The sequence below is a fragment of the Pleurodeles waltl genome, chromosome 9, assembly GCF_031143425.1.
Source record: "Pleurodeles waltl isolate 20211129_DDA chromosome 9, aPleWal1.hap1.20221129, whole genome shotgun sequence".
In the NCBI taxonomy this organism is placed as follows: domain Eukaryota; kingdom Metazoa; phylum Chordata; class Amphibia; order Caudata; family Salamandridae; genus Pleurodeles; species Pleurodeles waltl.
Genome location: NC_090448.1, coordinates 290,084,937 through 290,103,478, shown reverse-complemented (window position 1 = coordinate 290,103,478; position 18,542 = coordinate 290,084,937). Strand labels below are relative to the sequence as shown.

The following is an 18,542-nucleotide window of genomic DNA, read 5'->3' as shown; positions in this document are numbered from 1 at the left end:
GAGCATTAATGTATTACATTGACAGAACAAAAAACATCAGAAAGACTAAACAACTCTTTATTGCATTTCAAAAACCTCACGCAGGAAACCCAATTTCAAAGCAAGGTATAGCCAGATGGATAGTTAAATGCATCCAAATCTGCTACCTTAAAGCTAAACGACAGCTGCCCATTACACCAAGGGCACACTCAACCAGAAAGAAAGGTGCTACCATGGCCTTTCTAGGAAACATCCCAATGCAAGAAATATGTAAGGCAGCCACATGGTCTACGCCTCACACATTCACCAAGCACTACTGTGTAGACGTGTTATCCGCACAACAAGCCACAGTAGGTCAAGCCGTATTAAGGACATTATTTCAGACTACTTCCACTCCTACAGGCTGATCCACCGCTTTTGGGGAAATAACTGCTTACTAGTCTATGCAGAACATGCGTATCTACAGCGACAGATGCCATCGAACTGAAAATGTCACTTACCCAGTGTACATCTGTTCGTGGCATCAGTCGCAGTAGATTCGCATGTGCCCACCCGCCTCCCCGGGAGCCTGTAGCAGTTTGGAAGTTACCTTCAATTATTTATATATGTATCATCTCAACCTTAAATAGGTGCATACTTAGTCACTCCATTGCATGGGCACTATTACTACAATTCAACTCCTACCTCACCCTCTGCGGGGAAAAACAATCGAAGATGGAGTCGACGCCCATGCGCAATGGAGACAAAAGGAGGAGTCACTCGGTCCCGTGACTCGAAAGACTTCTTCGAAGAAAAACAACTTGTAACACTCCGGCCCAACACCAGATGGCGAGCTATTGCAGAACATGCGAATCTACTGCGACTGATGCCACGAACAGATGTACACTGGGTAAGTGACATTTTCATTATCTATCACAGAGCACATATATTAACCCGGAAAAAATTACTATGCTCTCACTTTTGGATACCTTCCAAGGTCTTGATATATTTTCAGTAACACATAAATACATTTAAATCTCAACACAAGACACAGTTTTACATTGAAAAATATTAAAACATAAAGTGTAGTATTCCACTACTATTTTCCTTCCAAAGACTGCACCTTTGAATCAAGTGCAGTCCTTTAAATAGGTAGTCTTCCACTGCAATCCCATAAGATAGACCAATGTCCTCTCATATATTCCAGTCCGCAAATGCCTTATGAATGTATCTCATTTCCATATTCCAATTAAGCTTGACTCATCCAATTATATATGTCGTTGCGTTTCGGCCTTCTCATTACCGGCCTCTTCAGAACAACAAAAAATGGAAGACATATCCATTTCCAGTACATCAGACCCTGAACAATTCCGGAAGATTCCACTAAGTTACAGATTAAAGCACCCCTGCTAAGCGTCTAAAAACATGCTCGCTTGATTGAACATCTCTCGTCCACGGTGAAATGAGCACTGAGTGCATGGTCCCTATCTGTGAAACACCAGCGCAAAAAGAAGCGGTGAGAGTAGACAACTATGCCCCATACAAGGTGTAAGCCGCAAGGGGGTGATCTCCTACAGTTTAGCCGAACACAGGCCTTAAAGCCTAACTCAAATTATCAAATGCCTTTTTGACATACAGCCTTAGAAGTACCATTGAGACCTTTTTCCTGCTATGTTTATCCACTAAGCGCACAATTAGTGTTCTGACCCCCTGCATATCTTTGATAAAGCCCACCTTTTCAGAATTCTGAAAGTACGCCATCCAGTTGTCAAAACGGCACGCCAAAATTCTAGTGTATAGCCTGACATTTGTATTTGAAAGTGCTGCAGGCCTATAAGAGGCCCAGCCCATGAGATCTTCTATGGGTTTCGGAATTAGAGTAAAATCTTCCTCTTTCATTGTAGGCATCATGCCCTTAGCAAAATTGTTAAGTTAGTTTATTAGATGCTTACTTAGTTGAGGGCTTCATAAAACGCTAGTGCAAAGCCCTCTAGATCTCACTTAGTTCTAACGGACTCTCCAGATCCCTTACACCTGAGTAAGGTTTGTCAGGGAGCTGAACTTGTTCAAGGTATTGCCAAATATTATCTGCCCCCTCCCTTACTCCCCCCACCCCAGTATATAATTCAGAGTAGATAACCATGAATGCTGCTCCCTTTTCTGCCTCTTTGGTGGTATGTTCTGTAGATGTAGGTATAGCAAGAATGATCTTAATTACTAGGGTTTGCCATGTGCCGGGAATCTTAGCTGCCACAGCCCCTATCTCCTTTCTGTGGGAGATTTCACAAACCATATTAAAATCGCCTCCCAATATGATGTCCCCTGTTGTATTCACCAAGGGTTGTCCCTAGACTCCCCGCTACAAAGGAATCTTCATGAATGTGAGGGCTGAAACATTCCATAACGTGAGAGTCATCATGCTCACCTGGAGCTGTGGTCGGATAAATTGACTGCCTGGATCCTTTTTCACTTGCCTGAATTCTCCTCTCAACAGGTGTTTTGAGAATTTTGCTTCCCCCTTGGTTTTGGAATTTGCCATTGCTCAAAGCTGCCTAGAGTATGTTTCATGTTTTATTTATAGTGGTTATGTGGGTAGCTTGTGCATTTAATGAAGCAAAGCAATGTCTGGGTCTTGTTAAATACTGTCTCGCCATATTTTCTGTCTTTTATATGTGGCATTAATCTCCTTGACATTCATGGTTTGTAATTTGAATGCAGCAGCTAATGACTGTTGCTTACGGAGTTACAGTGCCCCACCTTGCTCCCCTTCTTGTTTTTCAATGCCTAGGCTGGCAAAACCAGAGTCCATCTCTCCTCCACCTCAGACCACCCATAATCCTCAGGCAAACTAACTTAACTCCCTTTGACCTAAACAAAAAAACATAATGTTACGTAACCAAAAGAGTCTCATAAAGAGACGCCGTCACTTTCTGTAACGCCCCTGTTCGATGGCATCTGTCGCTGTAGATACGCATGTTTTGCATAGCTCGCCATCTGGTGTTGGGTCGGAGTGTTACAAGTTGTTTTTCTTCGAAGAAGTCTTTCGAGTCACGGGACCGAGTGACTCCTCCTTTTGTCTCCATTGCGCATGGGCGTCGACTCCATCTTCGATTGTTTTTTTTCCGCCATCGGGTTCGGACGTGTTCCTGTCGCTCCGAGTTTCGGAACGGAAAAACAGCTAAATTTCGGAAGATTTTCGTTGGTATTGTTGCGTTCGGGATCGGCGTAGTTAGAATCAACACCGCATCGAAGAGCTCCGGAGCCCTTCGGGGTAGTTTTCGATCCCCCGTCGGGTTCTGCTCGGCCCGACCGCGTGTAGAAGAACGCCGATGGAACAGACCCCGTTCCGTTTCTGTCCCAAATGCCACAACAAATACCCCTATACAGACCAACACTTGGTCTGTAACCTGTGCCTGTCACCTGAGCACAGTGAAGACACTTGCGAGGCCTGTCGTGCGTTCCGGTCCCGAAAAACACTCCGAGACCGTCGAGCCAGAAGACTTCAAATGGCGTCCACGCCGACAGCCCACCGAGAGTTCGAGATACAAGAAGAGGAAGAAACCTTTTCGATACACGAATCGGACTCCGAGGAATTTGACGATCCACGAACCGTGAGTAAGACGTCGAAAACCACTCATAAGAAGATTGTCAAGGCCCAGGGGACGCCACTGCCACCAGGCCATGGCTCCACCCATAAATTCGGTGACCGACCGTCGGCACCGAAAAAGGCCCAAACAGTGCCGAGACCGTCCGACTCCGGTCGAGACACCGGCACGCAGCCTTCTCGGGACCGAGAAAGTGCTGGAGACATACATCGACACCGAGATAGCGGTGTAGACACGGCTCAACGCCGAGACAGCGGCACCGACGAAGATCGACGCCGAGATGTTTCGACTCCGAAAAAGAAAAAAGTCACCTCGGAGCCGAAAAAAGATGCAGACAGGGTTTCGGTGCCAAAACAACCTGCAACCGACCCAGTTTCAGGCTCTTATACAGAAGAGCAATCAATGACCTCCCAAATGCAAAAGCATAGGTTTGAGGAAGACCTGCAATCCACCGATGTAGACCATACGCAGAAACGTATTTTTATACAGCAGGGGACAGGAAAGATAAGCACCCTTCCCCCTATTAGGAGAAAGAGAAGACTGGAATTTCAAACTGACCAAACACCACAAACAAAAATGGTGAAAAAGGTTACTCCACCACCCTCTCCTCCACCTATAATTCACGTCTCACCAGCACAAACTCCATCACATTCCCCGGCTCACACCACCATGAGCCAAGGTGACCAGGATCAGGACGCATGGGACTTATACGACGCCCCTTTGTCAGATAACAGTCCGGAGGCTTACCCTACAAAGCCATCACCACCAGAAGACAGTACTGCATATTCTCAGGTGGTGGCTAGAGCAGCACAATTCCACAATGTAAGCCTCCACTCAGAACAAGTCGAGGATGACTTTCTATTCAACACCCTCTCCGCCACCCACAGCTCCTACCAAAGCCTGTCTATGCTCCCTGGTATGCTTCGGCACGCAAAAGACATCTTTAAGGAGCCGGTCAAAAGTAGAGCAATCACACCAAGGGTGGAAAAAAAGTATAAAGCGCCTCCTACAGACCCTATTTTCATCACTACACAGCTGCCACCAGATTCTGTCGTTGTAGGAGCAGCTAGGAAAAGGGCCAACTCCCACACATCTGGGGATGCACCACCCCCAGATAAGGAAAGCCGCAAGTTCGATGCAGCTGGAAAGAGAGTCGCAGCACAAGCTGCAAACCAGTGGCGCATCGCTAACTCTCAGGCACTACTTGCGCGCTATGACAGAGCCCATTGGGATGAGATGCAACATCTCATTGAACATCTACCCAAAGACCTACAAAAGAGGGCAAAGCAAGTGGTTGATGAAGGACAGAACATTTCAAACAACCAGATACGCTCCTCCATGGATGCAGCAGACACAGCTGCAAGAACAATAAATACATCTGTGACCATCAGAAGGCATGCATGGCTACGAACGTCTGGGTTTAAACCAGAGATTCAGCAGGCAGTTCTCAATATGCCATTCAACGAAAAAGAACTGTTCGGTCCAGAAGTGGACACGGCGATTGAGAAACTTAAAAAAGACACGGACACTGCTAAAGCCATGGGCGCACTCTACTCCCCGCAGAGCAGAGGAAATTACAGCACCTTCCGCAAAACACCCTTTAGAGGGGGGTTTCGGGGTCAGGCCACACAAGCCAGTACCTCACAGGCAACAACATCCAGTTACCAGGGACAGTACAGGGGAGGCTTTCGGGGCCAATATAGAGGAGGGCAATTCCCTAGGAATAGGGGAAAATTTCAAAGCCCCAAAACCCCTACAACTAAGCAGTGACTCACATGTCACTCACCCCCTCCACACAACACCAGTGGGGGGAAGAATAGGTCATTATTACAAAGCATGGGAGGAGATCACTACAGACACTTGGGTTCTAGCAATTATCCAAAATGGTTATTGCATAGAATTTCTACAATTCCCTCCAAACATACCACCGAGAGCACAAAAGTTATCAAAACATCATTCCGAGCTCCTGGAGATAGAAGTTCAAGCACTATTGCAAAAGAATGCAATCGAGTTAGTACCAAACACACAAATAAACACAGGAGTTTATTCACTGTACTTCTTAATACCAAAGAAGGACAAAACGCTAAGACCAATCCTAGACCTAAGAATACTAAAAACATACATCAAATCAGACCACTTTCACATGGTCACACTACAAGAAGTGTTACCATTGCTGAAACTACATGACTACATGACAACATTAGACCTCAAAGACGCGTATTTCCATATACCAATACATCCATCGCACAGGAAATACCTAAGGTTTGTATTCAAAGGAATACACTACCAATTCAAGGTACTGCCTTTCGGTTTAACAACCGCACCAAGAGTCTTTACCAAATGTCTAGCAGTAGTCGCTGCACACATCAGAAGGCAGCAAATACATGTATTCCCGTATCTAGACGACTGGCTAATCAAGACCCATTCGTTAATAACGTGCCCACACCACACAAATCAAATCATACAAACCCTCTACAAACTAGGGTTCACAGTCAACTTCGCAAAATCCAACATTCTGCCATGCAAGGTACAACAATACCTAGGAGCCATAATAAACACAACAATAGGAGTGGCCACTCCAAGTCCACAAAGAATTCAAAATTTCAACAACATCATACAACGCATGTATCCAACACAAAGAATACAAGCAAAGATGATATTACAACTCCTAGGCATGATGTCTTCATGCATAGCCATTGTCCCAAACGCAAGACTGCACATGAGGCCCTTACAACAGTGCCTAGCATCACAGTGGTCACAAGCACAGGGTCACCTTTTAGATCTGGTGTTAATAGACCGCCAAACTTACCTCTCGCTTCTATGGTGGAACAATATAAATTTAAACAAAGGGCGGCCTTTCCAAGACCCAGTGCCACAATACGTAATAACAACAGATGCTTCCATGACAGGGTGGGGAGCACACCTCGATCAACACAGCATACAAGGACAATGGAACGTACATCAAACAAAACTGCATATAAATCACCTAGAACTGCTAGCAGTTTTTCAAGCACTAAAGGCTTTTCAACCAATAATAGTTCACAAATACATTCTCGTCAAAACAGACAACATGACAACAATGTATTATCTAAACAAACAAGGGGGAACGCACTCAACGCAATTGAGCCTGCTGGCACAAAAGATATGGCGTTGGGCAATTCACAACAATATTCGCCTAATAGCACAATTTATCCCAGGGATTCAGAATCAACTCGCAGACAATCTCTCTCGAGATCACCAACAGGTCCACGAATGGGAAATTCACCCCCAAATTCTGAACACTTACTTCACGCTCTGGGGAACACCTCAAATAGACTTGTTTGTGACAAAAGAGAACGCAAAATGCCAAAACTTCGCATCCAGATACCCACACAGGCAGTCCCACGGCAATGCCCAATGGATGAACTGGTCAGGGATATTTGCCTACGCTTTTCCTCCTCTCCCTCTCCTTCCTTATCTGGTAAACAAACTCAGTCAAAACAAACTCAAACTCATATTAATAGCACCAACTTGGGCAAGGCAACCCTGGTACACAACGCTGCTAGACCTATCAGTAGTACCCCACATCAAACTGCCCAACAGGCCGGATCTGTTAACACAACACAACCAAAAGATCAGACACCCAGATCCAGCATCGCTGAATCTAGCAATCTGGCTCCTGAAATCCTAGAATTCGGACACTTACAACTTACCCAAGAATGTATGGAAGTCATAAAGCAAGCCAGAAGGCCATCCACCAGGCACTGCTATGCCAGTAAATGGAAGAGGTTTGTTTGCTACTGCCATATTAATCAAATCCAACCATTACACGCAACCCCAAAACATGTAGTGGGTTACTTGCTTCACTTACAAAAATCTAACCTAGCTTTCTCTTCCATTAAAATACACCTTGCAGCAATATCTGCATACCTGCAGCCTACCTATTCAACTTCCCTATATAGGATACCAGTCATTAAAGCATTCATGGAGGGCCTTAAAAGAATTATTCCACCAAGAACACCACCTGTTCCTTCATGGAACCTCAATGTTGTCTTAACTAGACTTATGGGTCCACCTTTTGAACCCATGCACTCCTGCGAAATACAGTTCCTAACATGGAAGGTTGCATTTCTCATCGCCATTACCTCTCTAAGAAGAGTAAGCGAGATTCAGGCGTTTACAATACAAGAACCTTTTATACAACTACACAAAAATAAGGTCGTCCTAAGGACTAATCCTAAATTTCTACCAAAAGTTATTTCACCGTTCCATCTAAATCAAACAGTGGAACTTCCAGTGTTCTTCCCACAGCCAGATTCCGTAGCTGAGAGAGCACTACATACTTTAGATGTCAAAAGAGCATTAATGTATTACATTGACAGAACAAAGAGCATCAGGAAAACTAAACAGCTATTTATTGCATTCCAAAAACCTCATGCAGGAAACCCAATATCAAAACAAGGTATAGCCAGATGGATAGTTAAATGCATCCAAATCTGCTACCTTAAAGCTAAACGACAACTGCCCATTACACCAAGGGCACACTCAACCAGAAAGAAAGGTGCTACCATGGCCTTTCTAGGAAACATCCCAATGCATGAAATATGTAAGGCAGCCACATGGTCTACGCCTCACACATTCACCAAGCACTACTGTGTAGACGTGTTATCCGCACAACAAGCCACAGTAGGTCAAGCCGTATTAAGAACATTGTTTCAGACTACTCCCACTCCTACAGGCTGAGCCACCGCTTTGGGGAGATAACTGCTTACTAGTCTATGCAAAACATGCGTATCTACAGCGACAGATGCCATCGAACTGAAAATGTCACTTACCCAGTGTACATCTGTTCGTGGCATCAGTCGCTGTAGATTCGCATGTGCCCACCCGCCTCCCCGGGAGCCTGTAGCAGTTCGGAAGGTACCTTCAACTATTTGTATATATATTATTTTAACCTTAAATAGGTACATACTTAGTCACTCCATTGCATGGCCACTATTACTACAATACAACTCCTACCTCGCCCTCTGCGGGGAAAAACAATCGAAGATGGAGTCGACGCCCATGCGCAATGGAGACAAAAGGAGGAGTCACTCGGTCCCGTGACTCGAAAGACTTCTTCGAAGAAAAACAACTTGTAACACTCCGACCCAACACCAGATGGCGAGCTATGCAAAACATGCGAATCTACAGCGACTGATGCCACGAACAGATGTACACTGGGTAAGTGACATTTTCATTCTGCTCCGTAGAACCCAAAACCATGATCCATGAAACAGGTAAACATACATTTCACCACCCCCTTAGCTTGCCTGTAAACAAAGATCTCTCACTCCTTTTTAAATCACTGATTACCAGCATATGCAGCACCCAACATGGTCTTCCTTGGGACAAGCTAACCACAAGGCAAAGATATGGGTATGTTGGTTTTCTTAGGAACATTATGCTGCTTCTTTAATGTTCACCTATTTGTCTCTGCAGTTTCATTGCTTGTTGAGGTTGTGAGTGTACCCTGGGGCACCCCTTTAACCCATCACTACTGGCCACATCCAACTTTTCTTCCCCTATCGTTTGAGTCATCCAGAGCATCTGCAAATCCTTCTCTGGATAGTAAATTGACTTAAAAGCGGCCTTCCATGTGACTGCAGCCCCTTGGGTATTGACCATCTGTTGTTTAACTTTGGACGGAAGTGGTTTGAAATCTCATCTACGCTGCAGGGTGGCTTCCAAAAGGCCGTCATACAGACCAACCTTGCTGTCTTCAGACTGGCAGGGCTATGTTATTTGGTGTCAAGGTTGAGCTCTTCTTCCTCAGGATCTGCACGTGATGTCGACAAGGGCCCACCTCCAGGCACTCCAACTCTGAATGCCTTTATAACGCAGAGTCTTAGTATAGCCAGGTGGGGGGAAGGGATCAGTGGACGAGACTGCCGGGAAGGAGACCTGTAAAAGAAAATGTTAAACACCAAATAAAGCAGACATCGCTCTTGACACCATAGTTAGTCAAGTGTGATTATAGAATTCCTTAAGGCTTGGAGTTTTCTCCTTTTAGACCAAGCACTTTAAGGCAAAGACACTTTACATAATCAACTGAATCTGTACATGAGTTTGGCTTATTATCAACCGTAAGAATTCCAACCTTGTCTTATACTTTAGTATCAGAAGTATACTTTTTGCCCTGGTTTTATGTTCTATGCGCCACTATTGATCAAAAAGAAACCAAACCAAACTACAAAAATCAAAAACAAGCCGTCGTACGAGTCATACACTCACAAAACAAACAGAAAATGTGCACTGGATTCTTCTTTCCGTTTCAAGTTTTATTGAAATCTTATGTTACCTTCACTCACAACACACCCATACAACCGTATACGGAAAACTCAGTTTTGTAAAATACAGATAGTTTTTTTCCTCTTACTGCGCAGAGCATGCCCTGCTCTGGACTTGTGTGTTCGATCGGGAGCGGATCTGGAGAGATCAAAGGCAGGATCCCAGGTCTTGTCAGCCTGGGAACAGATGACCTGCTGAAGAAGAAGTCACTAAAGGAAGTAGATGGACCAGGGAAGCAGAACTGGAGTGAAAGCGAGGTCCAACTTGGGGACTTCCAAAGGAATAGTGAACACAGATTGCAGGGTGTGGCAGGTTTTAAAAGACAGCCACGCCCAAAATGGCTGCTGCTGGGGATGTAGTCTATTTGACTACAACAGCCTGGAGAGGAAAAAAGGGCACTATAAACATGTAAAACTCAGGTAAATTACTATAATACCCATCTACCTGAGTGTAGGCACAACATATATATGTATATGTTCGATGGCATGTGTAGCTGCAGATACACATGCTTTGCACATCCCGCCATCTAGTGTTGGGCTCGGAGTGTTACAAGTTGTTTTTCTTCGAGAAGTCTTTTCGAGTCACGAGATCGAGGGACTCCTCCCATTTCGGCTCCATTGCGCATGGGCGTCGACTCCATCTTAGATTGTTTTCTTTCCGCCATCGGGTTCGGACGTGTTCCTTTTCGCTCCGCGTTTCGGTTCGGAAAGATAGTTAAAATCTCGGAAAATTTGACGGTATTGTTTGCGTTCGGTATCGGGTTAGTTACAACAGATCGACACCGAGATTTTGAAGAGCTCCGGAGGCCCTTCGGGGTTTTTTCGATCCCCCGTCGGGGCCTGGTCGGCCCGACCACGTGTCTCTTCAAGGCTGATGGAACGGACCCCATTCCGCTTCTGCCCCAAATGCCACGACAAGTATCCTTATACAGATCAGCATCTGGTCTGTAACTTGTGTTTGTCTCCAGAACACAGAGAAGATACTTGTGAAGCCTGTCGAGCGTTTCGGTCGAGGAAGACATTAAGAGACCGAAGAGCAAGAAGACTGCAAATGGCGTCGGCGCCGACAGGACAAAGACACTTCGAGTAGGAAGAAGAAACCTTCTCCATCCAGGCATCTGACTCGGACGAGCTTGATCCCGAAGAAACGCCTAAAACCGTGAGTAAGACGTCGACACATAAAACTCACGACAAGACCACAAAAGCCCAGGGGATGCCACCGCCAACAGGCCATGGCTTAACCCGAAAATTAGGTGACCGATCATCGGCACCGAAAAAGGGCACGCATGTGTCGAAGTCATCCGACTCCGGTCGAGATACTGGCACACAGCAACCTCGACCCGAGACAGCGGGTCCGAGCAAGTTCGGCACCGAGAGGGCGGAACCGAATAAAGTCGGCACCGAGAAACCGGGACGCCGAAAGTAAAGAAAGTGTCGTCGGAGCCGAAAAAGGCTACCAAAAAGGTTTCCATTCCAAAAACATCCAGCCTCGGAACCGAAATCAGGTTCCTACACAGAGGAACAGGGACTGTCCTCACAAATGCAAGGACATAAGTTCGGACAAGAACTAGAGTCAATGGAGCCAGACTACACTCAAAGAAGGCTCCACATCCAAAAGGACACAGGGAAGATAAGTACCCTTCCACCAATTAGGATGAAAAGAAGACTTGCCTTTCAAGAAAAGGACAAGCAGCCACAGGCAAAGGTGGCAAAACAAACAACTTCGCCACCGTCTCCACCACCATCAACCCACACATCACCGGTAGCCACTCCACCACTGATGCAATCCCCAACTCATACTGGAATGAGTCAGGATGATCCCGACGCATGGGATCTTTATGATGCGCCGGTGTCAGATAACAGCCCAGACTGTTACCCGACGAGGCCGTCGCCACCTGAGGACAGTACAGCCTACACACAGGTGGTGTCAAGAGAAGCAGCATTTCATAATGTCACCTTGCACGCCGAACCTATTGAGGATGACTTTTGGTTTAACGCACTCTCCTCCACTCATAGCCAATACCAAAGCTTACCTATGCTACCTGGAATGTTAAAACACTCAAAACAGGTGTTTCAGGAGCCCGTGAAGGGCAGGGCCATTACTCCAAGAGTGGAGAAAAAGTACAAGCCACCACCAACAGACCCTGTATATATTACGCAGCAATTAACACCAGACTCTGTGGTAGTAGGGGCAGCTCGCAAGAGAGCAAACTCTCACACCTCGGGAGACGCACCACCTCCAGACAAGGAGAGTCGCAAATTTGACGCTGCGGGGAAAAGGGTTGCAGCACAAGCGGCCAACCAATGGCGCATTGCCAATTCGCAAGCACTGCTGGCAAGATATGACAGGGCTCATTGGGATGAAATGCAGCATTTCATTGAACACTTACCCAAAGAGTTTAAAAAAAGGGCACAACAGGTGGTGGAGGAAGGACAAAGTATCTCAAATAATCAGATACTGTCAGCAATGGATGCAGCAGATACAGCTGCTAGGACAGTAAATACAGCAGTAACCATTAGGAGACACGCATGGTTGCGTACGTCAGGATTCAAGCCGGAAATACAACAAGCCGTGCTGAATATGAATTTTAACAGACAGCAGTTGTTTGGGCCGGAGGTGGACACTGCTATCGAAAAACTTAAAAAAGACACTGATAGGGCCAAAGCCATGGGCGCACTCTACTCCCCACAGAGCAGAGGCACATTTAGCAAAACACAGTTTAGAGGGGGGTTTCGAGGACAAACTACAGAACCCACAACCTCACAAACAAGGCCCACTTATCAGAGCCAGTATCAGCGGGGAAGTTTTTGTGGACAATATAGAGGGGGACAATTCAAAAAGAGTAGAGGGAAGTACCAAAGTCCTAAAACTCCTCAAAACAAGCAGTGACTTCCACGTCACAAATCCCCAACACATAACACCTGTGGGGGGGGGAGACTAACTGAATTTTACAAACATTGGGAGGAAATAACAACAGACACTTGGGTCCTAGCAATTATCCAGCATGGTTATTGCATAGAATTTTTCCAGTTCCCTCCAAACGTCCCACCGAAAACACACAATATGTCAAAACAACACATGGACCTTCTAGGACTAGAGGTCCAAGCGCTGCTACAAAAAGGAGCAATAGAATTAGTACCAATTCAACAAAAAGGAACAGGAGTTTACTCTCTGTATTTTCTCATACCCAAAAAGGACAAGACTCTAAGACCTATATTAGATCTCAGAACATGAAATACCTACATCAAATCAGATCACTTTCACATGGTGACATTACATGACGTAATCCCACTGCTCAAACAACGAGACTACATGGCAACACTAGACCTAAAGGATGCATATTTCCATATACTGATACATCCTTCACACAGAAAATACTTAAGGTTTGTATTCCAAGGGGTACATTACCAATTCAAGGTGTTGCCATTCGGAATAACAACTGCGCCAAGAGTTTTCACAAAATGCCTGGCCGTGGTAGCTGCACATATCATAAGGCAGCAAATACATGTGTTCCCGTACCTAGACGATTGGTTAATCAAAACCAACACGCAAGAACGGTGTTCACAACACACAAAGTACGTCATAGAAACCCTTCACAAACTAGGTTTCTCAATCAATTACACAAAGTCACACCTTCAGCCTTGTCAGACACAGCAATACTTAGGGGCGACAATCAACACAACAAAAGGGATTGCCACTCCAAGTCCACAAAGGGTACAAGCATTTCACAAAGTAATACAGGCCATGTATCCAAAACAGAAGATACAGGTCAAGATGGTGATGAAACTACTAGGCATGATGTCCTCATGCATAGCCATTGTCCCAAACGCCAGATTACACATGCGGCCCTTACAACAGTGCCTAGCATCACAATGGTCACAGGGTCAACTTCTATATCTAGTGTTGATAGACCGCCAAACATACATCTCGCTTCTATGGTGGAACAATATAAATTTAAACCAAGGGCGGCCTTTCCAAGACCCAGTGCCTCAATACGTAATAACTACAGATGCCTCCATGACAGGGTGGAGAGCACACCTCAATCAACACAGCATCCAGGGACAATGGGACACTCACCAAAAACAGTTTCACATAAATCACTTAGAACTACTGGCAGTATTTCTAGCGTTGAAAGCATTTCAACCCATAATAAGCCACAAGCACATTCTTGTCAAAACAGACAACATGACAACAATGTATTATCGGAACAAACGGAGGAACACACTCGACACAGTTGTGTCTCCTGGCACAGAGAATATGGCATTGGGCGATTCACAACCACATTCGCCTAATAGCACAGTTTATTCCAGGGATTCAGAATCAGTTAGCAGACAATCTCTCTCGGGATCACCAACAAATCCACATATGGGAGATTCACCCACAAATACTAAACACTTACTTCCAAAGATGGGGAACACCACAAATAGACCTATTTGCAACAAAAGAAAACGCAAAATGCTAAAGCTTCGCATCCAGATACCCACAGGATCAGTATATCTGGTAAACAAATTGAGTCAAAACAAACTCAAACTCATACTAATAGCACCAACTTGGGCAAGACAACATTGGTACACAACACTACTAGACCTCTCAGTAGTGCCTCATGTCAAACTACCAAACAGATCAGATCTGTTAACTCAACACAAACAACAGACACCCAAATCCAACATCGCTGAATCTAGCAATTTGGCTCCTGAAGTCTTAGAATTCAGACACTTAGACCTTACACAGGAATGTATGGAGGTCATAAAACAAGCTAGGAAACCAACCACTAGACATTGCTATGCAAATAAGTGGAAAAGATTTGTCTATTATTGCCATAATAATCAAATCCAGCCATTACACGCATCTGCTAAAGAAATTGTAAGCTACTTACTACATTTGCAAAAGTCAAAGCTAGCTTTTCCATCCATTAAAATACATCTTACCGCAATTTCAGCTTATCTGCAAATTACACACTCAACTTCATTATTTAGGATACCAGTCATAAAAGCGTTTATGGAAGGCCTAAAGAGAATTATACCACCAAGAACACCACCAGTTCCTTCGTGGAACCTCAACATTGTCTTAACACGACTCATGGGTCCACCTTTCGAACCTATGCACTCATGTGAAATGCAATACTTAACATGGAAAGTTGCATTTCTAATTGCTATCACATCTCTAAGAAGAGTAAGTGAGATACAGGCCTTTACCATACAAGAACCATTTATTCAGATACACAAGCATAAAGTAGTCTTGCGAACAAATCCTAAATTCTTACCAAAAGTCATATCACCGTTCCACTTAAATCAAACAGTAGAACTACCAGTGTTCTTCCCAAAGCCAGATTCTGTAGCTAAAAGCGCACTACATACATTAGACATCAAGCGAGCGTTAATGTACTACATTGACAGAACAAAACAAATTCGGAAAACAAAACAATTATTTATTGCTTTCCAAAAACCTCATACAGGAAATCCAATTTCAAAACAAGGCATTGCTAGATGGATAGTTAAATGCATTCAAACTTGCTATCTCAAAGCAAAAAGAGAACTGCCTATTACACCAAAGGCACACTCAACTAGAAAGAAAGGTGCTACCATGGCCTTTCTAGGAAATATTCCAATGACTGAAATATGTAAGGCAGCCACATGGTCTACGCCTCATACGTTTACCAAACACTACTGCGTAGATGTGTTAACAGCACAACAAGCCACAGTAGGCCAAGCAGTATTAAGGACATTGTTTCAAACAACTTCAACTCCTACAGGCTGAACCACCGCTTTTGGGGAGATAACTGCTTACTAGTCTATGCAAAGCATGTGTATCTGCAGCTACACATGCCATTGAACGGAAAATGTCACTTACCCAGTGTACATCTGTTCGTGGCATGAGTCCCTGCAGATTCACATGCGCCCACCCGCCTCCCCGGGAGCCTGTAGCCGTTTCGAAGTTGATCTTGAGCATTTGTAAATTTGTAAATATATCACTTTAAAATACATTATGTACATACATATTCACTCCATTGCATGGGCACTATTACTATAATACACAACTCCTACCTCACCCTCTCTGCGGGGAAAACAATCTAAGATGGAGTCGACGCCCATGCACAATGGAGCCGAAATGGGAGGAGTCCCTCGATCTCGTGACTCGAAAAGACTTCTTCGAAGAAAAACAACTTGTAACACTCCGAGCCCAACACTAGATGGCGGGATGTGCAAAGCATGTGAATCTGCAGCGACTCATGCCACGAACAGATATACACTGGGTAAGTGACATTTTCCATTTGTCTCATGCGTCCCTCTGATGATTAGTATGGCAATCTTCCAAACGTATTTCAACACAAGGCACCATTGCATATGTTTAATGAATAACGCAGTAGCCTAACCACCAATGTGCTGCAGGAGCAGCGTCATGTGCTTTACCACATCTAGTTTTGGCACATGTAGGTTTGAGAGACTGAAAGGTAACCACTGAGATACGTGGGGCAGGCCCTAGATCACGCACCACCCTTAGTCTGACACTTGGCCATGATCTCTTCCTTTTGTCTGTGATCTGACATTTTTGCAATCATGTTTCGCGCTCCTGCTTCTTTTGAATGTCTACCTTCTCTGTTCACCCTGAAGATAGCAATGGAAGCTGGTAGGTGTACTTAGAGGTTCTGTTGGAAAAGCGTTGCCAGGAAGCACTAAATATTGTTTTGTTTTCATATTCGTTTTTCACGTTGTAATGCAAATATTCTCTCTCCTGGACCTATTTTCGAGATCTTCACATTTCTCTTTCATAAGTTGTACTTGAGATTCTAATAAGGTCACCATAGTGGGGAAGGATAGTTTTATTGTCCCAGTTGAATCCAGTCAGAATTCTTTGTTCTCTAACCTATGATTCATGGATCAGGTCTTTCATTTCTTGGAGGATATGCGTTATTTCTACTCGCAGCCCTGCTAGTTCCTCCTTGTGAAGCTTTTGGAAGCCTGAATTAATTGATGAAAGATAATCATTCCCAGAGTGGAGGTGTTATCTGATGAGGTCATATCTACATTCACCCGAGGGTCCAGGCCCTTGTCACACTTCCTCCAGAATCTGTCAATCGTGCAGCCTCCCATGCGCCCATAAGTTCTGGGCATGAGGTCATCCTTTAGCTCTCATCTGTTTTTGCAGGTGGGCAAGTCTGAGCGCCCCAGTGTTCATGAGGTCCAGCTTCGACAAGGAAGTGGTGGTGTGCCAGATGAACGGTGAAAAGCCTTGTATTACAGTGATTGCTCCAGCTTTGTAGGATCTCATTGCATCTCTTTCCTCCCATACTTCTAGGGAGGGACCAAGCACTTCAGTCATTCCAGTGATACCTCAGTGAAGATGTTAATGGTGCACAGATTGTTTTTATTGTCTTATCAGAAGTGGGACGCAGGTTCCATCTCCACACCCCAGCAGTTTCTTTATGAGCGTCAAGGTCCTCTTCTATGCTGTGTATGTTCAGTCTTTCTCAGCTCTCACCCAGGACAAAAGACAGTTGACACTAGAGACAGCACTCTCGGCCTTCCACTGACACACAGCGCTCACAGAGGAGACACTCATCTTGCGCACCCTGTGATGCATCAGTAGCTCCTGGGCCTGCTACACAAACCACTCGACTCCTACATGTGGTAGACTTATGTATCCATATAAGTTAGGCAGGTGGGCCCCTGCTACCCTCACCCATCTTGAAGGCTCCATAAGACGTGCCCATTCCATTGCAGCTCCAAGCTCTAATACCCTGGAAAAGAAATTGTCAGAATGCCGCTTCACAACCTTCCCTTGTCAGATGCTGCATTTTGAACCAGGCCGGTGGCTGTCCAGCAAACTGTTTTGTCACCAGGCTTTTGAGGGCAGTCCGGCCCACACTTACCTAATTGGGGCTTTTGTGAGAGAGTCCAGGTTCCCTTGTGCTGCTCGCTGGTGCCTCCTGAGTCTGCCTCACTTCTCACTGTCCTCTAGCACTACTGTCCTATATTTAGCCAGCCATCCGGTACCCATGCAGGTTTGGTACCCAGTGAACTTCAATACTGTTTGCATCAAGTTCTCCATGCAGACACACCCATTGACCTCTCACGGGCCCAGACGTATGAGGCTTGCAACGTTGCCAGTCTGGGCTTAGTTTCTCCACAGGGTTCGAAGCAGTACTCACTGGATGCTAGCACTCCACCATCCTTCCCGGGGGTCCTCCGCCTGATTTTTAAATAGGCTTTAAACACCAGCTGGGCATCATCAGCATACTTTTTTTTATAAAATGTACCTCCTGTTAGTTGGAGTAGTTTAGCTAGTAGTTACATATTTTCTTTAAAAAGAAAAGTTGGCAGAATTCATCATTCTTATTTGGGGCACAGGGATTGAGTAGTAACTGGAGAACCAATGACTACTGCGATCTTTTTTCAACAGTTAAGTTTAGCTAGGCTAATCCTGTTCCGGAAAAACATGATTACTAGTAATAGCAGCAGAGGTCAATAAAATCAAAGCCCAACACCACCTCCATCCACCAGGATAGATGACCAGTTCACCTAGAAGTCTCAATTTGTGAATCAGTGGAAGAGAATAGGAGAGACCTTCTTGTTTCTCAATACTCTTGGCTTGTCATGCTTTGCTTGCAGTATCTCAGACTGCTGCTTTATTCTGTAAAAAGGTGTGTTTTATTTATCGTTTACATTTTTA

General features: G+C 44.9%; 1 protein-coding gene across 1 annotated transcript in view; it reads left to right on the top strand.

The window, feature by feature from the left end:
* PARP3 (poly(ADP-ribose) polymerase family member 3) overlaps window positions 1–18,542 on the top strand; it is a 125,666-nt gene that overhangs the window by 81,411 nt on the left and 25,713 nt on the right. The window lies entirely within an intron of this gene.